Here is a 25549-nt window from a genome sequence, read left to right as displayed (position 1 = left end):
TCTTTAACTGTCCTGTTACTGTTGAATTAGGATTACGGGTGTAGCGGAGCAACTGATATCGAACCGGGAATCAAAGAATCAACTCGACCATTTTCAAAGTCGAGGTTTGTTTCTCCAGTTTCTTGTTATTAGTTAATAAAAACCGTCACATTTTCAAAGTGCTGAAACAGAATACATAAACTACTGTTTCTAAAGTATACATATACAGGGACATGGTTAATTTTTAGAATGTAGTGATTAACTATCAGCCACTCAGAATCTCCTGGGAATGGACCTTACTTGATTCCCTTGAATAGGAGTCCCTCCGGGTACAGATGCAGTACTGTGCGGGAAAGCGTATGTAACCCGACATCTGGTAAAAGTTTCCCTTTTAGAGAGCAAGCGATGTTGACACGTGTAACACACCACTCCTAACAACTGAAGTAGGAGTCTACTATCCGTGACTGAACCAAGCTAAGGTGATAAAAATGGGACTGTTCTGCGGAAAGTAGTACAGCTGGTTTTTGATGAAGAAAAAAACGTGATCATACGGAACATTCATAATTGCTTCCAAATGGCCGATGGCTCAACCTTAAGGAAAAATATATTACAAATGTTAATTATTGTACTGGATGGCGTTTTCCCATGGTAATTCATTATTCAAGCACTGTTTGAAGGTGTTAAGGATAAAGATCCAAAACACTTCTCTTCTCTTTCTGATTTCTGTGCTAATGGTTGCCTGGGAATTGCCAATTTTCCCCAGGATCAATAATTTGATCTCTTTTGGTTTGTGTTGGAAATCCAAGAAATGTTTGACTAATGGAGCCAACATTTTGGAAGGTCTGTTGGCTGATCGATGTTCTGTTAGGCGAGTGGTCATAGGTCTGGAGGTTTCTCTAACGTAGCCTAGGCTACACGGTCATAAAAGGAAGTAAATCACATTTTTGGTCTGGCAGTTTGTTACGTCTTTTTGCCTTCACTGTGAATCCATTATGTATAATGATATCAGTCTGTATCACTGAATCACATCCTATACCTTGGGTGCAGCTGTAAGTTCCGACCACAGACCGGTTACCATCTATTATCTTTTGGAGCAAGGGTAGACTTGCTTTGAAGCGAGATCTTACAACAATGTATTTGATGTTTTTATTTCTTCGATGTGCAAGCATCAGTTTCGGGAGTTTCAAATTTGTATGTGCCTCCCTGTTCAAAATATGGCAATTGGAATTGACAATATGCCAGATTTTTTAAATTCAAGGTAGAGTGATGTGTCACGTAGACCAAACGAGATGTCAAAGGTGCTTGTTGTTTTCTCAGCGAATGGTCCCTATTGAAAAAAACATGCCATTTTGTGAGATTCTCTAACTAAAAGGCTAGGGTAATGCCTAATAATAAACTTTTCATTCATAGTGACAGATTGAGCATCATAGTCTGCCAAGTTGGTACAATTTCTGCAGAGGCGCAAAAATTGTCACAAAAGGGATGCTTTGTTTTTGCATCTTAGGATGGTAGCTTTCTAATTGCAGAAGGGTATTTCTCGCTGAGGGTTTAACAAACAAATATACTTGTAGCGAGCGATTGTTATGTCTTATCAGGATGTCTAGAAACTCAACTTGTTTATTGCTAAAATTGCTAAAATTGATGGTAAACTGAATTTAGGATCACATGATTTAAGCCATAGGAGAAACTCATGTAATACTTCTTTGGAGTCTGTCCAGATGAAACATATGTCATCTATATAACACCACCAATGGCATATGGATTCAAAAAAAGGCTATCTCATTAAATATACTGCCGTTTTCAAATTTGGCCATGTAGATGTTGGCCACAGTGGGCGCGACAGATGCCCCCATGCTTACTCCTTTGATTTTTTTGAATAAACAGTTTCCAAATTCAAAAGTATTCTCAGATTGTACAATTTCTAGACAATTTAATAGAAATAGTTTTGGACATTCAATGTGCTGTTCTACAATAAATTATCTCACAGCTTCTAACGCACCATCCTGTGGGATGTTGCTGTAAAGAGACTCAATGTCCAATGTGACTAAGATATGTGTGTTGGAATTGAAAGGTATGTTTTCCACCTTGTTAATTATAGCACTGGTATCTTTGATGTGAGTCTTTCTCAACAGCACATGCAGTCTTAAGATACAGTCAATAAATTTAGATAATGGTTCTGTAGTAGAACCAATAGTAGTCACAATAGGATAAAATGGAGGGTCTGTCGCACTTTTGTGTACTTTAGGCATCACGTATATACTCGTCATGTGGGGATTCCTGTTGTTAAGCCATTGGTGCAATTATCACCGTATTGGAGAGCCCTCTTTGTAATATGTTCAATATTTTTGGCTATTTTCACAGTGGGGTCTGAATGAATCTTCATATAGAAGGAAGAATCTTCTTGGAAGGTCATCATTTTGGATTCATACTTTTTAGTGTCTAAAATTACAATACCTCCTACTTTGTCGCAGTTCTTAATGGTTAGCCCTTTACTGTTCCGCAAGGGTTGGATATCTTGATGTTGTTCTTGATTAAGATAAAATTTAAGGCTAGGTACTAACTTTACAACTTGGTCTATTCTTTTCAATACAGAGTAATCGAAGACCGACACTTTCAGGCCTAGTTGATCCAAAGAAGGGGCGAAAGGTCGACAGAGGGGACAGACCTGAACGATTAACTGTAATATCGGTAGAGAAATCTATTTCTGAAAAATATTTCCTAAGACACATTTTGCAAAAGAATGTTTTGGTATACTTCGAAAATATTTATGTTACTATGGGGTACATAAGACAACCCTTTAGACAGCAAATAATTGATGGATCAATCCCTAGACAGGACAGATGGAAAATAGGTATTACTTTCCCTGTCTCCAATAGTGGGCATTCCTGATTTCCAACATTTGAAAATTGCTGGGTTGATAGTTGGCTTGTAGGTAATTGCCCTGTTGATCTGATACCAAGGTTTCTATCTCCCCCCTATGTCCTCCTCACCTCGATAAAAAGGCTTTGCTCTAGTTTGATTTGCATTGAAGGGATAATGATTTCCTGTTTGTCCAAATTGATGGGAACCTCCTTCGTTATCCGAATCTGAGGTGTCCGAGAAAGTGAGTACTCTCTTTGTGTTGTGGGTTAGTTCTAGGGCTATCTTATTAAGCAAAAAATAGATACATTGAAAAAAGATATTTGCAACACCACACTTGATGGGACCTATCCATACCTCCATCCCGGTTGCAGCTGTGTGGGGTAGGTCTACCACTGGGCTTCTATTTGGAGCAGATACAAAACTACGTGTGTCTAGTATCCCGCTGTAACTGATGAGGTGCGATCTTACAAACATTAGGTTGGTCACTATACCTGCGAGTACCGTTCCTGTAGGTACACTACGTGGTAGGTCATGTTTCACCTCACCATTAGGTGTAGATAGTTTTCTTTTCATTTGGTCCTGAGGAATCGCCACAGATTATTCTTGACTACTAGGCGAGAAACATGTCGACCATTTAGGAGTAGAGCGCATTTTTGACACATTACAGCCAGATAGTCGCCTCTCCTAATCAATATTTTAACCAGGCTGGGATCCTTCCAGAATAAAACGTATTTAGAGGATTTCTACGTGACATCACAAACTTTCTTACTTTGTTCTTTGACCCACTGAGGAACTTCGTACTCACTTCTTGTAGTAACCTAGCCATACCTATCAGAACAATACTATAATCAAGGCAAATATCAATATGGAGATAGCCCAGGAACTAACCCGCCCGATGGGGTCGAAAGAAGCCATGCCCCCAGCCGCGCAGAGGTTGCTGAAACTTGTCCGGTCTTGTGCTGGGATATGGCTGGCATGGCTGAAAGCCCCTTCCTTGGCCACGAAAGGCAGATGGGGACGGGTGGCTACTGAGAGGCCAATGGACTTGGCCAAAGCCCCTGAGCCCTTAAAGCACCCTAGGGTCATGTCTGTCTTGTCACTGAAGAGACGGGTGCCATCAAAGGGCATGTCCGTAAGGGAAGCCTGGACATCCAGAAAATCCAGAAGTTCTCAGCCAGGCATGGCGTTGAACAGCCACAGTCTATGATATTGCTGTGCCCAGCGAGTTGGTCATGTCAAGCCTACAACAAATGGTGAACTTTGCCGAATCTCACCGGTCTGTTAATGATTGGGAGAGAATGGCTAGTGCCTCCTCCAGGACCTGTGGCAGCACTTGCACAACCGTTTCCCACAATGTGTGGGATTAACAGCTCAATAGACATGCAGTATTCACTGACCACAATGCAAGGCTGTCGAAAAAAAGACATTTCTTGCCCCAACTATCCAGCCTCTTAGACTCCCCATCTGGTGGTGAGGAAGGAAACGCTCTTTGTGAGGTTGAGGCTTAGCCCACCAAGTTCTCGGGGTAGGGTGGTTGGTGAGGAATTTGGGGTCGCCCAGGGCAATGGCAGCAGGCAATTGTCCTATTCACAGGAGCCCCTGTGCTGGGCTTGGACCAGGTCCCCAGTAGGACATCAAACTAGGGGTCATTAAAAGGCAGCAGGGGTTCAAAGGAGGGGAGACACCTGGCTACAGGACCTCCATCAAGATGTTTGTCATGATTTCCACAGAATGGGGCTGAAGGTCCAGGACCTCAGCTGCCCTTTGCACCACCATAGGATATGAAGCTCCCTCCTCTTTAGCCACAGTAGGGGGAAGAAAGCAGACCAAAATCTGGAGAGGTGTCCAGTCCACTGGCCTCAAATTCCTTATACTAATCCATTTCTTGCTCTGGCCAGTGTAAAGGGTCGAGTGAACCCTCCCAATCTTTGTCCATTCATAACCCTTCAGAATAAGGCTGAGGAAACAACTTAGGACCCAACGGCGCTGTCGACGTTGGTAGGCCCCGATCCGGCTCAAAGTCGTCAGTGATGAGAATGGGGCTAGTTCCGCTGGTGGGGGTTTTATCGGTGCCAGAGCTGCCGGCACAGAAACTAATGGCGCCCAAGCCTCAGGGGCCCGAAAGCACGCCAGGAAGGTCAGGTCCCAAAATATGATAAACACAGCATTATAAAATTCTTTAAGCTGGGTGGGGGGTCACTTCGGCTCCTGGAAAGGCAGGGGAGCGTGGAGCCGACCCAGGTGCAGATTCCGCAGAATGAGGACTAGAGCGCCAAGACTACTCCGTCACGTTGGCCAAAGGACGGGTGACAAACCGAAGAATGCTTCGACTCCTTTTGTTTCTCATGCCGCTTACCTGTACGACCCAACAACTTCGAGTGGGAGGACGAGGACTTAGGACTCCCGGAGCAGTGCCCGGACTTTCCTCTCGACTGGGAGCGAGAATGAGACTCTGGGGGTGAACGACAGTGTGAGCGCCAGGCCACAAGCAGCTTAAGGGACCGCTCCCTCAAAGCTTTCGGAGCCATGGCCCGGCAGTCGGAGTACTACTTGGAGTCGTGGTTGCGCTCCACGCACCAAAGACAAATCAGGTTTGGTTCTGTCACCTACACGGCGTGAAGGCAGGCGCCACATGGTTTGAATCCAGACACCTTCTTTGACATGTTGAGAACCTACACATCAAAAAATCATTGACAAAACGTCAAAAAAAGCCTGTCAAAAAGTGACAGAGGATAGCTCTCTTCACGGATCTGCACTAGCTGCCGCGGAAAGAAAAGAACGGATGTCAGCGCCCCGAGGAGGCGCCTATATAGGTGACGCAGATGTCACAACGGGGGAGCCGGCTGATGCCACCCAACGGTAGACAAGGGTATTGCTTGATGACAATCTTTTAGATCCAGTCTGACAACTGAGAAATTCATAGGTACGGAATTTGCGGCTAGATGTCTCTATCAGATGCATCTCGCAGCAACCCTTATTCCTCACACAGCTTCCCTAAAGCTTTCAGGAGATTAAGACTCTGGCCAACATGTCAAGGTACCATTCTTGGTCCAGACTTCTGAACTTGAGATTAAATTGAAAAAAGGGTGAGGGCACATGGGTGAGATTCAAGGAGTGCTCTCCTTAAACAAGTGAGTCAGAAATGTCTATATATAAAGAAGCCTCAGATGCGTACCACATGATGAGAACTGATTCACTGCCCTAGTTTTAGAATTTGAGCCGTTAGCATGAACCCAATGTTCTTAAAGTGCTCCGCCTGATGCGCCAAGACTAGGACAGTTTCTCAATAGCGTATACTGCTAGCATCTCAAAATGGCTGAATGCTGATTCTTTGTGACGGAAGGCATTTTGAACAAGGGAATTTTTGAAAGCAGTACAGTGTAATTCTTTGTGTGAAGGAGCCGAGGAGTAAAGAAAAAACTCTTTTCATTGTGCGCAGCCAAGCAAAACGATCCCAAGAACATGCTCCCTTTATTCTCTTGCTAATGGAGATCACATTATGGGGAAAGTAGCACAAAGACATATTTGGCAAGAGACGTGCCTTTTATATTACACTACATGAAAATACCAAAAGAAAGATGCATTGATTTTAGCCCACAGGGTTGTCCTGTTTACCATGCTCGAAAAAACAGAGCTATACGTCTGGGACAAAATGGCTCCAAAGATATTCAGTGGTACTTTATTCCTGCCGTGTTGGGTAACTTGTTTTTTGGAGGTCATTTTAGATCAGTGAAAATATCAGTCCTCTCTTTTGCACCATCATGTTATAAAAACAATAAGGCGCGAAAGGACACTGCTAGTATTGTACAACATGTTCAGAAAGCTAACAGTTTCTCCTTATTTTAAATAAATCAAAATATTAATCCAGCTAGTAACAAATGTCAATGTTACTATCACATGTGCTCCGAATTCTGAGAAAGAATGTGTGTTCAATATTAAATATTCATTATAAACAGCACCAGAGTGCTGATAAGTATTGGCTTAGGGATAGTACCGCATTGACAGTACAGTCAAATACTGTATACGGACAGAAAAGATAAAACTGATTTGTAGGTACGTAGAAAGCTGTGAGGAAAGGAGATTCGACAGCAAATCAGGGAGATTCCTTCGAATGCAGAAAACTGCCCACCCCCTCTTCATATAATGCACAGAGAGCTCAATGCAGCTGCCCATCATAGAAACATATACCCAGTGCGCCCACGCCTGAAGGAGGAGTTTGAGGGAAGGGGAACTCCTACTCATTTCCCCAGGAGCTCAGAGTACTGGTAGTGCATACATATGGTTGGAGTATAAACCCTGCATGCGGTGTTGATGGCTTAGCCCTTACCTAGTTTAGTGTTCCCTGGACTGCACTTTTAGCTAGTTAGTTGTAGACTCTGGTAAGGCCCCTCAGCTATAGCCCAGTGTGGGCCTGAGCTAGTGCTTGGGACGTGTTCACAATGTGTGGAAGACAGAGCACAAACCCCGCCTGTTCGCTCTATGATTTTCAAGCCAACGGCACGGAGAATGAGTGCAGGACCTGAGCTCTATAAGCAGCATGTATTGTACACCACCAGGAAGTCGTGCTTTGTAACACAACACACAATACAAAATACTCTACTGGCATCATAAATCTGGAAAATGTTTGTCATTTTAAGTACATTGCGTACTCAGAGTGACACATAAATGATAAGTTTGTACATCACCGTCCTGATTGTTCCATGTTGAACACTACGTTTTTTTTTTTACATGCATCAAGACTCTGCTGGTGACATTCTTAAACATATTCTCACCCTCTACTTAAAGACATATGTTGCTCATGTACAGCATATCCTTCCTAGCCCCGCAACACATACAAAACAAGGATTGGCAGAGGCACTAGGCTTTGCCTACGCAAGACCTATTGACTTTGTCAAAGTGTTTTAGCCACGTTGTACAGCTGCCATACAGTATGGCTGTAGCTTAAGAAAATAAAGGGCGCTAGGACATGGTCAGCTTTGGCTGATTCATATAGCTTTTTTTATCTTTTCTTTCAGCCATGCTGCAAGGCAGTCGCCCTGCTTTACAACACTGCTAGACAAAACATTGACAAAGCCAATAGCTCTTGCAAAGGCAACACCTATTGAACTTGCCAAAGCTTGTTTAGAACAGAAAGCGAGTGGCAATTAAATTGGAGGTGGCATGCAGGTAACTGACAGTAGCTCCTCTCGCATTCTGCGAACACAACAACTTTCACTGCAAGTACTTTGGTTTCAGTTAGATTTCCAATCCGTGATTGGTTTGTGTAATGGCCCCCATTAAACATATATGCACAATTCGAATTCATAGCTCTGAATGTGTCCCACAGCTTTAGGGGGACTTTAAGCCAGTGCACTTTTTTTTCAGTCAATGGAACAAAACATGGTAACACTTGCAGTCATTGTCGCTCATTTTAAGTGTGGGCCTGCAAGTCTCATCCTGCTGTATCCAATGAGAAAAAAAAACACAGGACCGAGTAAAGTCACCTTGAGGACATAGCTAAGCAAATTAAGACGTCTCAAACATTTTCAAGTCCACTTCGAAAAACACAACATTGCTAAAGCCAAATATTGTTTTGTTTACAAAAGTGAAAACTTGTACTCAAGCACCACCAGCAACACAGTCTAGCAGGCACACACCGCACATTAGCACCCCTCCACCTCCTCTTCAGCCCTCCTCAGTGGAGAAGTGTAGCTCACTGGTTAGAGGAGGCATACCCTGAAGCAGAGATCAGACCCGGGACCTGGGTTCGATTCCCGACGCGGCAGGGTCCAGAGCCCAATTGTCCACGGACTCGATAATTCTCGCTTCGGTGCCCACTCTAAGCACGAGTTCACACTATGCAGCTCTGGGCAACAAGCCTGCTTAATCTCCACAGCGGCCCCCCGCGGCGGGATGCCTGGCTTTCACCTTGGGGATGCCCAGTACGGGTTATCTTACAGGGAAAAACCAGGACGGGTTCCCAATGCAAGCGCCAAGATGCCCGTAGGGTGATAGCTGCGCTCTATAAGTACATCAATCAATCAATCAATCAATCCTCTGTTCCACGTACAGTCCATAAGCAACAGCGGTGCAGTGTTCCTTGTCGGACACAATGTACATGAGGCTAGGCATGACATGAGAAGTAGCAATATGTGTTTTTCACACAGAACAGGTACGTCACTGGAAGTTATACACGCATTCCTCACATTCAGCACAACTTCCTTCACATGCAGGTCAGGCACAGCCAGGAAAGCAGCATTCCGAGGTTTGCTCACAGAGCGAGAACTGCTCGAAGCCGTGCAGCGCAAGTTTCCCTCGCTTACACAGAGCACTGGCAGGTGGAGTGCAAAGTTCACACAGACACAAAGGTGTAGGTAGGTACAACATAGGTAGTAGCAACAGCACTTCCGGTTTCCCATATACTGGAAAATTTTGTTTTTCTCATGTAAGAGGATTTCGAAGTTAGTAAACATATGATAAGGCCATAGAAAGGCCATTTTAGGGAGCAGAAAGATGTATTCAGAAGAAAACGGATAACGGATGGGGGGAATGGGCAACGGGATGGTTAAAAAAAAGGCTATGACTTGGCTAGCCTTAGCCACGTAAAAGCGCTTTTTAGGTCTCACCTGAGAGGGTGTAGAAGCTACAAGAAGAACTAAAAAAAATAATTAAAAAAAGTACCTATATCAACAGAAGGATAGCAATGAAGCTGAAGCAATCTATACTTAGTTCAAGCTCCAGCCAAAGACGAGGAGGTGACGCCGGAATATACTGCCCAGCCCAATTACAAGTCAGCAAGCATGAGAGACAAAGAAGACAACGAATGGTAAGCAATGGACTGCGGCAAGCCCAGTGCGGTACACAATATGTCTCATAAGCAATGGTTCACGTGCAAGTAGGGCATGCACTGTTGCAGGCAAGACCTAAAGAATACTATGCATCTGGAACCCAAGCCACCTCCTCCTACACATGGAACTCCCCTCACCTAATGCCAAAGGGGCTCTATGGCAATGTTTACCTTAGCCTCTTTGTGTTTGCTTCGAAGAAAATGCAGGCCAGGGCATTAGCAGCTTCTGTCTTTATTTCTATATCTGCAGTAGATGACATTAGGGTTTGAGTCTCTTTGCTGGCACCAGTTTTACATGGAGTGAATTCGAACTGTAGATTTTTCCTATTATTGTCCAATGCTCTTCCACCATACCACATATGCACATGAATGTTGTTCTGAAGGGACGCATTACAAAGAGTGTTTTCGAGCTGCAGGTTCCATCTAGTACTGCCCATGCCCTTACAGACATCCATCCATATGCCCATAAATGCAGTTCTGAAAGAAGCAAGTCTACCTCCATTCTACATAACTAATTGGATTCTCCATTAATCTCTCAGATGCTCCATTGCATCGAACCAGTTGAGTTGTGCCAGGTATTATGAACTTTTTATTCACTCCTTTCTTCTTTTTGTCAGCAGACATTTCTGGCCTTCCCAGGCTATGTAACTGGTAAGGCCTAGGCTTCTAAGTGAGCCATGTACCACTTCGAACCTACCTTCTTTGTAAGCGCACTCTGCAAACACAAAATTCTAGGAGTATAAATTACCAAATTTAAACTGGTATTCTTGCACAACCGAGGGGAACATAAGTGTGCAAAGACATTTACGAACCAAAACCCAGTCAGGCTATGAGACTGCAGGATAATATGTCTAGCTAGAGGGGCAAGAATACATCACAGCGACATATGAAAACAGGAGCATGCAGTATCTGACTAAGAGAACCTACGAGAGAAGTACGTCAATGTGAACAGAAGACAGTGCTGTGTCAGCAGATGACAGGATTTCAGTGCTGTGAGCGAGCACACGAACTGTTCAACTGCAAGTACAGTAGCTGCACATCTCTTCCAAATCGTATGTGAAAAGTTATGCATTCTTTCACCGCAAAGACGGAAGTTTATTGTTAGGCTCTTGTCTAACACACCTATCACAAAGCTGCACGCACAGCATCCTCGCTGTGAAAAGTCAAAAGAGAAGAAAGACAATAAGTGGATGGCTGCAGCCAGACGAGTCACGTGGGCGCGTGCCTATGACGCATCAGCTGACAGAGCGCTCCATGAGCACAATTATGTGAAAGAATTGACAGTGCCAGCGGCAGGGAGAGTGGGGCACTGGAAACTGCTGAGGGCATACAGAGCATAGATCTGCTGGCTATAGCTGCAATCGACCTCCTCAATGGGGCTGGAAGACTAAACATACTCAGGATCAACACGGAGAAACATTATTTTAAACAACTTACTTCCACGCCAACTCGGACCTGCTGTACAACAAACACAGGGTGAAATACAGAAGTTCTTGGGCCAACAAATATATGCATTTATTAATCAGCCATTTAATTGTACATGTTGTGTACGAAAACTAATGTATTAAAATGAATTCAGAACGTGAGATTGTCGGCCAAATATACTTTTTCTCAGAGTCAATTCATAAAGACCTTACCAGAAATGCAGAATCTGCATTTATTTAAGCGCTGAGCAACAGGTAATGGTCCAAGGGAGCAGTTCCACTGATAGGCCACCATTTAGAAATAACAGGCTCATTGAGAGCTGCCCCATATCTGGGGTGGTACCGCCATACCTGGTGAATGTCAACACCTATGGGTGCAATTACCTCCCCATTCCGAATTCTGCATTGCAAAATGGTGGCTAATGCACTGATATAGCATATCTCCCCCCATTCTTAGCTTCATAATTCGAAATACTGAGTTACGTCATTTTTTTTATTTTGAACAGATTTTATTGATTTTTCAGATGACATACTTAAACATCTCACAAATACTATTGGGATTGTGCATGATCCCCACCTTACATCTTAAAGCAGTTAAACATAGTAACCTCAGTATATCCAGCTGCGGTTGTTCATCAGTCCCGCTAGCGAGACAGGAAAATAGTGTTCATCATAGTCCCGGTCTGTTGTTTAACCCTTTGTCCTTTATTGCATTGCAACGCAACCTATCATTTATGAAGCTCTTCGAGGTTCTTCTTCCCCGAACAGTGCCCCCAGTAGAGTTCCATCCCACCCCACACTCCCACCCTCTCCGTTCTGCACACTACTGAAACATGTGTTCCACACGCCTGACTTTGCCATGTCCTCTGTCCGTAGGCTGTTACTGATCAATCACTGTATCTCACTAAAAGTGATGAAATGCTAATGTCCTAAGGAAGAAAAATATGTGTGTGTAAAAGGAAGGGAGGCAAAGGAAATCTTTTCTTTTAAAGACGAGAACCCTCACTCACCCGAGGGTGACATGCTTCATCATTGGGTCCCCTCTTGCACACTGTAACCGCAAGGTATACAGTGTGGGCTACAACTCTCAAAAAAGGGACAAGAGAGGAGCGTGAGGTGTTTTAATGGGGATATCCAAGGTGACAGGGGGAGTAAGGGGCAGAGTGTGAAATTAAACAGTGTGTAGGTAAATAAAACTAGCTACAGGGTAACAAAGTCAAATTTAATAATAGTTCCCATCAGCTAGAGTTAAAATGAGGTGATCTAGGATTGACAAAATATCCTAGTTATTGGTGGTCGACATGTTTCTGCCAGATGACTTAATTGTTCGCGGCATTCATCAGGACCTCTCAATATATCACTCTGCTCGTGTAATCAAAATAAATGAATTACAGACCATACTCGTTGGTAGGTTGTAAATGACAAAAGGACCAGCTGCAGTCCGGTACCATGTCTCTAGGGGTAATCTTAATTTACCTCTACCTTGCGACGAATGATGCTAAAGAGCACAGATTACTTCCGTTAATCCGTCTCGTCCTAATAGAGCACCAACCCGCTGGGTCAATCACTCCCTTCCCTCCCCATATCCTGATGAAGACCCGTAGTGACTACCGAAGGGAGCAAGCACACCGTGGGTTGAAACGTCGACGATACTACAAGGCACAGACCTATCAAGGCCATACATACTAAAAGAAGCATTTATAGCCAGTAGGGCTCTTGGTTACCAGTCTGGCCTCAAAATAACTTTGTCTTTTCCCTTGTATATAAATCTTGAAACCACCTAGTACATATTCTACCAAGTTGATCACTAAGCACCTTTGTCACATGAGCACTATATGTATATATTTGCCCTATTTCTGAACAGCCTCTTTGTACTTTTGAAAAGATGAATATATCTGAATGAAGTAATTCTGATAAAATGCAAAGTGGATATGCATAAACATTGTTATTCTGATTTTTCCAGATAACGCTTCCTGTCTGGTTAGGCGTGCGTGTCATTCATGTCCCATCGATATTTGGTTTATGGGACTCTTTATTCGCAAAGATAATTACTTTTAAACCCGACAGAACCATTTTAGTTTATAAACGTTATACCCAGGTTCTGAGGGACACCGGGTCGCCACACTTTGTTTTTCGCTTCCCAACCCCCCGCCATGCCGCTTTATGATCAGATCGACTACGTGTGGTCTTTGGCCGACCTAATATTGCAAAGTATATGCCACTCCATCAAAGATGAACCGCTGTAATACTACGTTACATCATAGCACAAATTCCACCTAATTTTTTTTGTCCAGGAAAATGAGCAGTTTCATGACGCAATTTAAAAGCAATTTGGTGCACAAGCTCCATCAGGACCAATGGCATAGTGATAATGAGGGCCAAAGAGCTTCCTTTCCAGTTTCTATTAGGCAGGGTCACCTGAATAATGCGGCAGGATTAAATAAATCATGCGGCACAGAAGGGCAAATTATGCGGCATAATGTAGCACATATTGTTCTAGTATTGCTTCATTATTTGGTCATTTTTTTTAACTCGGCAACCCTCTCTGGGCATTGGCTGCACCTCATTAATAATTAGTTTAACACCCAAAGTTAGCAATAAGCAACAGAAAGGTGACCAGTCCAGCTTTGCAAAGGGCTTTCCACTGTGCTGCAACGTGTCATCGCATTTTTAGTAACCTTTGAATGCTAAAAATATATATATATTTTTTTTAATTGAAAGATTATGCAGCAGATGATGGATTATGTGGCAAATGCTGGAAATCTATATTTATTCAAAAATTGCTGCAGCCACACACTCGCACAATTCCAGTGGCCATGCTTATAGGGCACTTTTTACTTGTTTCAATATATACAACCCCCCCCCCCCACTCCCCCCGGTGGTACGCAAGGAAACGGAGGTACAGGGGGGTATAATTTGGTTAACCCCTTCAGTGCCCCGCCCTTTCCCCGCCCTGTGCCGGGCCTTTCATTAGCGGGCGGGGTTCATGACGAGATAGTCTCGTCATGGGCACAGCGCAACCGCGCTCCAGGACGAGACCATCTCGTCATGGGCACTGAAGGAGTTAAAGGTGCTTCTGTTTCCACAGTTAACAATAGCAAAATGGTTATGTCTGCATGAAACATCCCCATGACAGGCATTAAACTGTCCCAGCGTGGCCATAAATTAAACTGCCCTATCAGGAAATGCAACTGCCGAATAACACAGACACTCGTGAAACGGCCATCATTGTTGCCAAGAAATTATGCATGAAATACTCCGACAAGAAGCATAACATTGGTACATATGACCAGCCGGAATCCCCAGCAAGACACAGACAGGACCGGATTCCCCAGTAAGACACACACAGGGGACCGGATTCTCCAGCAAGACACAGACAGGGGACCGGATTCCCCAGCAAGACACAGACAGGGGAACATATATAGAAATATAATTTCAAGAAGAAAAAGGCTTCCTTTAAGTCAACTTAAACCCCACTGACAGAAACTGAACATTGATAAGAGTTATGATGCAAATGGAATGAAAAACATTATTGTCAACGTTTTGCCAATGTACATACTTCTACAAGCCGTGAAAGTCAGGGAGTCTGTGTATCTTGTTTACATTTCTAGAATCACATAGCAGTTAGGAACGGTGACTGTTCCAGTTATACAACCTGCAAAGGGTAAGCCTGACCACTGCCTCATAGGGGAATACCATATTTGCCTGACCTATGTTTGTTAGCTGTGAAATTGCCTTACTTTCTTCTAGAACTGTGAATTTTTGCTTTAAATAACGGAGGTAATAAAGCAAGAGTTCTTAAACTCGACAAATGTATAATTCACAGTTGTACACCACTAATACTTTTGGGGTTCTGGCGGAGCGTGCTACTCGCCAAAAAACACTTCCCGCCTCGTCAGGTGTAGTATGTGCTATATGAATGCAATTACATTGCTCCTTGATTCCGGAGGGTAAATAACCCTTGTTGAAGGGGCCTGTAGGAGAAGGTCTACAATGGTATGTCTGCCTCAACTACTTAATCTAAAATCAGGTGCAAACCGTGTGTGCCATACAGGAAGAAAAATCCCCAATGAAAGAAGCATTGTCCTTTCGGTTTCTTCCACCTGATAATTCTGAACAGATCAGAATGACGTGTTAGTGCATTATTTTTATTTACACAAAAGATCAGTAAAATAAATGAATTAATTCAAAGGCAGGAACAACCAGGCCATTTTGTCCCGTTTTGGGTAACTCCAACTCAAAGTGTGTACTAATTTGCAAAGTAATTTCTGGCTAGCGGCCTGATGTGGAGTTTAGGAAGATCTAAAAAATGTTGGAGAGCATAGATCAAAACCAGTCACTTTACACTGTACTATACATACTTAACCTTATATGATAGAATATATAATAATAATAATGAACCTTAAGGTCTCACAACTACATCTTTGCACAATTTGGGTGATTATAACTTTGTCCTTTTGATTTCACTGAGAGTATATATATATAATATACTTACTTGTAGAGGCTTTCAGTCAGCCCTTTTCATCCATTCATCTGTTGTGCCATTCACATTTTTCCTGCCCATAACAGCATTTAAGCATGGGGCAATGGGTGAGTCCACTTCAGCTTTTGGCTACCTTCACTGTTGGTGATATCATTCTGTCCTTTTAAAAGAAGCATTATGTCCTTTTAAAAGGAACACATTCACATACAAAGTAGTTCCCTTCAATCCCAGGAAGTATTAAGGCAATTTGATCTTTTTGCAACCAAAAAACATTTTGGAATTAGCCTTTATTTAATATTGTTAAGGACCTCGCAGCTCTCTTAACCATACGATTTTACAAAAACCATAACAAAGCAAGCATGACAAAGTCAAAAGGCTGGCAGCCAAAGTCAGACTTATTGGCTTTGCCAATGCTTGTTGGTTCTGGTTTAAGCGAATATAGTTATTATTTCATCCAGTTAAGAAAAGTTTTAATTTCTCTACCCCAAAAGAAATATTTTAGCGAGACGTTTCTCACCTGAAATCTAAATTACCATGAAGTTGGATCAGTAAAATCTGAATTAAAGAGTCCAAACAGTACATTTCTATCTAAAACGAGATATTTTTTTCCTCGAAGGTTTCTATACCGCGAACTTGAACTGAAATCAGGTATGAGAGCGCTTTACATGAGCACCAGCTGCGTCACATGAGAACACATTCATTTTTGCACGGGGAGGTTAAGTGATTTGCGCAGAATCACAGGCGGTTGAGCTTTATTGTCGAGACTCGAACCCGGTACCCCAGTCCACCGCCCTAACTGTTAGATTTGCAGCAGGGTTCTACAACATGGGGGAATAACAAGTGAAAGGACAGTGGATGGAGATTAAAAAAATGTTCTCATCGTTGCTGTTGTCTGATGACTGCAAACTGACCGAATTATTCATCTTTATTCATTTCATAATGCCAGAAATTGCATGGCTGTTACAAACAAAAGTTAGGGTAACAAGATCTTCAAAACATTCATACACGGATCCAATAATTGAACTGGCATAGACAGTCAAGACATTTCTGAACTCCAGACTAACACAGAGTGCCCTGGGGCTTCTTTTGCAAGAAACGGTGCTAAAAACAGGAAAAATGGCTTTGCCCAACAGAATGCCTACGACAAAATAACAATGTGGGCATGTTTCTTATCAGTCAATAGTGTTAACAAATACTTGCTCAACTTGCTGAAGTTACATGCTTTGTTCAATCCCAGAGGTGATATTTGTGTTTAAACTGTATTCACAGTGACAAGGAGATGGCTTTTAGCCCTTCCAGGGATATCAAATGAGCCATTCCAGTAGGGGCAACACTGTGAAGATCCACCCCACCATGTGCACCAAACTTTCAAAGACAGGTGGATAAATCGCTGCTCAATTTGCGATCCGACTCTGCACGCATAATATTATTCTCCACTTTGGACCCATGTTAGCAAGCAGAGCAGTCAACATAGAAGGAAGGAATACATACCACTGTTGATTTACCGCCTGGTTCCAGATGTACATATCCTTTACTGCCACTCACATCTTTGGATAATATGAGTAAAGTGTGGGTTCTTGCCGAGTTCTTCAAACACTAAACATGATGATCCAAACGCTAAACATGTTGATCCAAGACCTGCCATTATGATTTTCCCTACATGTGAAGCCAGACTTTACAGCTTGTTCGAGAGGCCTCAAGCACCATTACCTGCCTGTGACAACAGGAGAACGTGGGAGTGTGGCCCTTGTTCTTGATATCCTCAAGTCCACAGCATCTAAAGTAGGGGTGGGCGGAATTTGCGAAATCCACTTTCGCAAATTATCGCGAAAATGTTAAAAATTATCGCAAACACGCGGAAATATCGCGAAGATGCAGAAGTTTTTTTCCCGCATGTTCGCGAGATTTTCTGCATGGTTGCGGCTCGCCAACTTACCCATGTGGTTGCTCGCGGGCGTGGCCATCTTGTTTTCAGTTGTCTCGCGGTGCATGATCGCGAGAAGAAAGACGTGATCGCGCGACGCATGACGTCACTGCGGGCGCGAACTGTCGCGAGACAGCGCAAATGGCTAAAAACAATACAACATCTCATGGAGAACGCGACCGGATCAAGAAAACTTGTCGGCGAACGCAGGGATTCAGGTAAGGCGATCGCGCGCGGGAATGTATTATTTTACAGCGCGAGGAAGAAACAAATTATCGCCAAGCTGCGGAATGCGGAAATTTTGACTTTTTCACGCTTTCCGCGGAACGCGAAAATGTAAAATTATCGCAATTTCCGCGAACGGAACGAAATTTTCGCCCAGGCCTAATCTAAAGCAGCTATTCTTGTTCCTTTACTTGAATTCCCAGAAGGCGCCGAAACAAACACTGGTGTGTGCACACAAATCAGTTGCTCCTATGCACTTCCAGACATGGTACTCCTAAATTGTGTTCTCATGATTTTCAAACTACTCTAGCCTATGAGTGTGGGGTTTGAGTAAAGAAAGGAATCCAAGATACCTGGATCTAGTGCCCAAAATCATCTTCGACCACAAACTTTCAATGTGTTGTTAGCACTGATTTTAATTACTATGTTCATGGGTACTCCCTCAAATCTGATTCATCCTATTTGCAAAGATCATTTATACCTTCTAGTTAGACATACCTAAAACATTACATTAATGCAATCTTTTACACCAAAGACAAATATATAAACCAGGGCACAAACTGTACGGAAAATTGTGGTTCTATGTCAGTTCAACAATGAAATGTGAACAAGCTTAAAATTCTTACAATCGTGTTTTTACTTATTAGCTTTTCCTTACCCCGATCTTATTCATGATAAAACAATGCACAACTGTTATAAAGTTGGACCAAATGATAGGCGATCAAAGTTTTGTCTTCAGTTTTTAAGTGAACGGAGTTTAGATTTGTTATTAGTGAGAAGCCAAAGCTGGAATTGGAAACCAGGTTTCACGGCTCTAAGCTGAGTAACAGTCTTTACACCACGCCCCCCGCCCCCCAGCACTCCTGAAAAATGCATCTTTCTCAGAAATTGTATACCAGTTTATAAACAAATTTCGATTTACATTTTTAGCTAATCTTTTAAGTTGGCTATTGGGGTTCCCAGAAGTAAATTAGGTTGCACAAGGTGTGAATTCTGTACTTGATACAGGGAAGTTAATTTGCACAATGAATACATTCTTTTCGACAAAACTACAAATGAGATGTCTGTTCTGGGAGAGGGAGGAGGGTCTAACTACGGTAACCTCTGCTGGGTCTGAAGGTCCCGACGTAAGACTACTAGTGCCTTAAAGAATCAAATGTAGGCAAGACTCCTTTACAGTTACTCAAGTTATGTAGCTTTCAGGCCATCACTGATATGCAGGGCAAGTTATTTCATGCCTGCCCAAATGCAGGCGTATCTAATGAAAATAGAGGTGCTTGACGCCCTTTTATGCACTTACAATTAAAACAGAGCCTGGTTACGGAGATCAATGGAGGGTGCTCTGGTCTTGCCAAGGGGAATATCATTTGCAAGCCCTGGTCTAAAGAAGAACATTTATTTGTTCATATGCTGTGGATCGGCCGTGACCCAAGTCACTTGCAGTTTTGCTTCTTGGCCACTGTTACTCTTTCACTAGGTAAACTGAGAGGCCTTTATCTTCCATGCAAAATATTGAACCTTGAATATGTGCTAATTTGTGAATAGATATTTGAATTCTTAGATTGTTTTAACTCGTATGATTCACAATGTCTAAATGTAAAGTATTTATTAAGGTCTATAACTGTATGTTTTGAGATGCTTCACCGATATAATTGACTAGCCTTTCAGGACTGCTGTCATCGTCAACATAAAAAAGATACTTGGAGATATATTAATCTATTGTTTTATTGCACAATGTTTCATGTTCTGGTGCAGAGTCCAGATCTATGTTTTCTGTTCTATATATGCACAAGAGAGAAGCAATATATTCTCAAGCAATAATCTATTTAATACGTGCAAGTCTCAACGGCGCTGCAGCTACATGAAAGAGGGATCGCAGCTAAGCAGCAGTTGGTTTAATGACATGGGTAAGATCTCTTGAACGTCACCAAGATGTCTCAGACTATAGAGTGGAGGCTCTTGACTTCAAAAATAAATGAAATGCTCAAAACTAGAGGGCTTGAGTTTGAGAACTGGAGGACAATGTGGTCACAATTCAGGATTAATGTGCAGGGCTACTGAGTAGTAGGGAGGAATGACTTTATGCAGACAGTTCTAGATGAGTCACTTTGTATTCAGACAACGTACTGACAACGCAAGGTGGCAAAGTTTTCCCCAGATAGGCCATAACGTCAGTCTACTTCTGTTTCTTAAAATTAAAGAAAGCTAGTGAGAGCTCAATACCACAAGTATTTACTGGAGCCTTGGGCAGGAGCAGCTCCTCCACTGGAGCGGAGGAGCGTCGCCCCTCTTAAAGAACCCCAAAGATGAAAAATAAAATGGTAATTTATTACCATTTTATTTTTCATCCATCTGTCTCGAACAGAGCGTCAGGATGGGGCTGGGCCTCCTGAGTGACACCAGCAGCAAGGAGGAAAGTGGGCTGTCTGTACACTGTTGAAGTGTGCATGTCCCTTTGGCCGGCCGTCATAAGACACATGCACACTTTTTAAACCTCTCAACCCACTGTCTTAAGTCAGCGGGTTGAGAGTAAGTGCAAGCCTTCTGTACACCGTGGGGCGCCGAGACAGGCCGCTATTCTCATGCTGTGAGCAGCGCCAGGATTGGTCAAGGGAGTTGCAGTATTCAGTTCCAATTACTGAGGCGAAATAAGAGGTCTGGAGCGGAGGACGTTGTGTTTTAATTTTTAACATAACTATTATATTATTATTCGCATTTTAGGATCAACTCTTTTTCAATATCAATTTTAAAGAAGGAAGCGCATCACTCCTTATTAAGCAAGAGCTATGGCTCTAGGAATTATTTACTTGACAAACTATTGGACCTCCTCACATGTGCTCTGCAAGCACTCCTCAAGATGCTGCATCACAAGGTAATTTGGCAGCGGTCTTGAGAACCCAGGATGCTGGACTGAGAGAAACTCTAAACCCAGAAATAAATACATGGGACTATTCTGCTCACTTCGAGTTTAGCTTACTATTCTGTACAAAAAAGAACCAATTTGCATGACATTTGTTGTATATTAGTAGAGACAATTCATACAAGGCTGGTTAATTCATTCCGAGGTGGGTCCTTGTCCTCATGAATATGCAGTCTCTTGTATTCAAGTATGTACATTTGTCTGTTTGTTGCTATTAGAAGCATTCCACCTCAGTGAGGCTAGAGAGGAGGAGGTAAACGACAAGGTGGCCTTGAGCCTGCTTTAACAGTTGGGGACAGATTCACACAATGTAAGGTGAAAATAGAATTCTACAAAGTTTGGAGAAAATTTCCAAAATGTTGGATTTCTTAATGGGTTCCAAGAGTACTTTGAAAACCTATATAGCTATAGTTTTCCAAGAGATATCACATGCCAGTCACCTGAGCAGGTTTTCCTTCTCCCTTCTCACCTCGCACAGTCCCGTAAGTTTGGGAATGTAACCGAGAGGTAGCCACCTGTTTGCTCCCCTCTGCTTCAGAGAGCACAGTGCAAGGCCAGAGCAAAGTTGGACAGAACAGTCAAGCAGTGTAATTTCACATTTGAAGCTGTGCATGCAAGCCTGCTTAACATTTCTTTCCAAAACTGCACTAAAGCAACAAAAGACCAACTTACCACACCCTAAAAGTTAATCCAAAACCTATATGAAGTATGTTATGTGTGTGGTAAATTATATTTCTGAGTCTGTTTAACACTGGCTTTTGGTGTGGTAAGAGAGGGATTTTAAAGTGTGTGACAGCATTTTCTGTAGCTCTAAATTGGCCCTTACCTGCTGTATTGAACAGGAACTGAAGAGTGTGTTGGGACAGTACGCAACCAAGGCCACTTTGAGATGAGTAATAAATCCCTTCACCTAAGCACACCAGTTTCAGGCTAAATGATTGGGCTTGGGCCCAGAATCACCTAAGCAAGCCTTCCTCTATCAGCTTGCACAGACCTTTAAGTTTAAATCCGTTTGTGGGCACACTCACCGTCTCAATTTTTCAAAACTGTACTAAGTGACAAGAAACCAAATGTCCGTCTTAAAAAAAGGTGAATCCAAAAGTGGGAAAAAACGAAGTGGTCGCTCTATTGCTTCTGGCTTTATCAGCTGTATTTGATGCGGTCTACCACAACGCCTTACTACAAATACTCCATCATCTCATGGTACGTGAAAATGCCCTAAAACAAACTGCTTATTTCTGAGACAGAAAAAGCGCAGCTTACCTACTATCTTTCACATCAACTCCTCGCACCAAAGACTGTGGCGTCCCTTTAGGGTCCTTCATATGCCAATTTTTCAACATCTACCTCACCTCATTACCAAACCTGAATAAATCATTTAACATAATCTTTTGCAACTACACAGACGACTACGAAATCATTCTAAAAATGGATTGCCTGGAAGACCGGTACAACTCAAAACCTGAATTTTGCCTTTGCAATGTAATCGCTTTGATGATAACTAACCATCTAAAGCTCAACACACCGCAAAGAGCAATTATGTCCTGCAGACAATGGCAAAAATACCAGCCTACCACCATATGGCTGAAGGAACTCATGGCCTATCGAACAACAAGAGAAGTCAGAAACCTTGGGGTTGCCATGGATTCAGACCTTTCTTAGATATCAAATGTTAACTTTCTCACAAACAGTGCCTTCTACACAATGAAAACACTATGTCTTGTCTTATACTAACAGAAACTGCAAGCCATCCTCACACTTGTAATCTCCATGCTTGACTATGCCAACAGCCTATGGCTTGACTCACCCAGATTCATCATATGCAAAATACAACCAATCAAAAATGCTCCCACAAGACTACTTCGCCTTCACCTAACAGAACCCATTAATCCAATTTTGCAATAATTTCACTAGCTACCTATTGCGAGAAGGACAATGTTCAAGACACTCACTGTCCAAAGAGCCTCCCAAGGAAAACAACCACTATACCTACAAGTTAAATTCAAGCAATACAAACAAACAAAAAAGGACACTGCATTCCAGGCTTGCACCACTTATCGGCTTACCATAGGAACTCCATAGAAGGCACTGCCTTCTCAGTGCAAGGTCTGGCACTCACTATGAGCCAACATTCGGAATATCCAGGAGAACGGATACTTCAGAAAACAGCTGAAAATATGTTTTTTTACAAGATAACTACATCATCCCATATCCCTGTTATAAAACCCGGAAAGACCATTGCAACTTTCAAGTTCAATCTTAAACTTACAATCCATCGATGGGGCACTTCCCAACCAGCAAATGACTTTTTAGATGCTGGTAATTTAACAAAGGCTGACCTATGGTTTGATTGGGTATTACATAGTTATGTCAATCATATGTAATATTTCTGGCTGACACCAATACTCATACCATAACAGTCAGTGGTCAGCAGCAAACGGTAACTTACCCTTTTACGCTCATGTAAGACATAGCTGATATGAGGCTTGTCCATCTCCAGTACTGTACCAGCCAACTAATCAGTCATCACCAAATGAATAGCGATTGAATACCTGAAGACAGCTGTCACATACTGCTAATCCGTCAGAGGGCTCTAATCTACCCCACCACTGAAGTTCCCAAATATCTATACGCTATGACTGCTTCTTTGCATCTCACAATGGCACTCTGGTATGCGATGAAAGTAATAAAACCCACACCAGCAGAGCTCTCCACTTCATTATCTTCCCTACCCTGCCAGCTCAGGACCAAAACTATAAACATAATTTCAGGCTGGACAACCCAGTGTAGTAAACAGTTAAGTAGACAATGATCATAAGAAACACCGGGACCTGCAGAGCTGCTAGCTTACTGAAAACCAAAAACTGCACAGCTATTTCTCATGCCTCATCATCCACCACACTGCTAAGCACGGAGTCCCAGAACACAATAATTGCACATAGGCACAACATGGAAACACTTCCCTTATAGGATCACAAAATAATGACAACAACCTTCCAACCACACACCCTACATGGCGCACCTTGCCACCCAGGTAGGCAAGTGATTCAGTGCCCCACAAACGGGTAGTAAGCGCAATATAAATGGTGAAATGCAATAAAATGCGAAAACTGCTTCTTAAACTTACACCTGGGGTAATGTCTGCATTCAGAAATGCAATGGACATGTGAATTAGGAATAATAACGAGGGTCAAAAGCTACATGCCAGATTTTTGCCAAACACCCTAAATACGTTTTTTTTTGGGGGAAAAACTTTCTTTATTGGCATTTATAGAAAGTGAAACACGCAGGCACATGCGATATCGCCATTATCACATAGATTTACATTTCAAGTGCGCCCAGTCACAGTTCTTACGATCTAGCAGCCTCTCGGCCCTTCAGGCCGTTCGTCGCTGTCCTGTGTGGGGCTGCAGACGTGTGCCCGGGTCCAGCCTCTGGGTGTGCCCTACTGGAGTGCGCCATGATCGCCTCGCCGCAGGGGTGCCGTGCAATGTGACTGAACCCCCTGTGAGGGGCGTCGCAGAGGCTATAGCAGTGCGGCCATTGAGTAACCACGAACTAACTGGGGGTTGAAAACCAGGGAAAGGGGGGTGCACTGTGTCGGCCATCGGGAGTATTGGTAGCTGCGCCCTATCGAGGCCGGACCATCATGTGGGAGAGGGCCGGTGTGGTCGCGGACGCGGAGATGGGGAGGGGGCGGGGGGGCAGGAGCATCGCGCCTGGCCTATGAGGACTCTGGCTGCAGGGCCTGTGGTGACAACCTCTGCGAGACACTGGGTGCTGGACCTGCCTACGCATTACCCAGGGTGGATTCCGGAGTGGCGGGCGCCCCCGAGGGGTCTATCAGTCCCGAGCTCGCCGCAGCCTCAGTTTCCTGCGTGAATGTGTGCATTAGCATGGCCCAGGGCATGGAGATTGGGTGTTTGCGCATCCCACGGGCCTCCTCCGTTCTGAGTGTGGTTTCCTCCGCCTTGCCCCACTTCCTGACGGCCCCCACCCATGCTGCTATGGGGGCCCCCCCGGCGCCTTCCAATGCATAGCAATGCATCGTTTAGCGAGGATCAACATTAAGAAGGCAAACCTCCTCTCCACCTTCTGCCACTTATGCCGTCCATGAATTCCCAGCGCACACGCCTCCCATGTGCCCAGGTCCTGGAACCCTGGAACCGTCTCTAGGGCAGCGTGAATTGTGTGCCAGTAACTGTAGAGCGTCGGACAGTCCTAAAACATGTGCCTAAACGAGGCAGCAGGCTCCAGGCATCTAGGGCAGCCAAACACCCCCTCGGGGGAAATATTTCTGCAACTTTTCGGGGGTTAGATACGCCCTATGCAGGATATGCAACTGTATGTTCTTAAACCGATAGTTGCGGGACACTTTCTTGGTGTATTCTAGAGCCCTCGTCCACTCCCTATCATGCAGGGGCCGTTGGAAGTCATCTTCCCAGTGGTCTCTAAGGGTCGCCAGCGTAGGACTCCACAGGGTTCTCACCGCTTTGTATATCCATGTGACTAGATGGCGGCCGGGCCCCATCTGGAGTACCGCATGGATGACCGGGTGTGGAGGGGGCTCCGCATCAATCCCCCCCCACTGCCTACGGCAGTCCATGAGAAGCTGTCTATGCCGCAGGAATTGGCCCCCGGGGAGCTCGAAGTCTCCGACCAGCGCCTCAAAGGGCTGCAGGCTCTCCCCAGAGAACAGCATCCCCACCTCTGTTACCGCGTGATCCGTCCACACCCGCATCATTTGCTCCGTATAGTATGCCCGACCCCTAGGTAGCCCCACCAATGGCAACAACGGGGAGTACAGGGGAATACCCCAGCTAAGTCGATGAACACGCGCTAAGCAGGCACGCGCCGTCATGACCTGGAGGGGCCGGGATGTCGGCGGTGCCGCCCCCGGTAGCAA

The 25549-nt window shown here is 43.8% G+C and overlaps 1 protein-coding gene across 15 annotated transcripts in view; it reads right to left on the bottom strand.

Moving 5' to 3' along the window:
* Positions 1 to 25549, bottom strand: part of FOXN3 (forkhead box N3) — a 653950-nt gene that overhangs the window by 130201 nt on the left and 498200 nt on the right. The window lies entirely within an intron of this gene.

This window comes from Triturus cristatus, chromosome 9 (genome assembly GCF_964204655.1).
Source record: "Triturus cristatus chromosome 9, aTriCri1.1, whole genome shotgun sequence".
NCBI lineage: Eukaryota > Metazoa > Chordata > Amphibia > Caudata > Salamandridae > Triturus > Triturus cristatus.
This window is presented reverse-complemented; position numbering and strand designations above follow the sequence as displayed.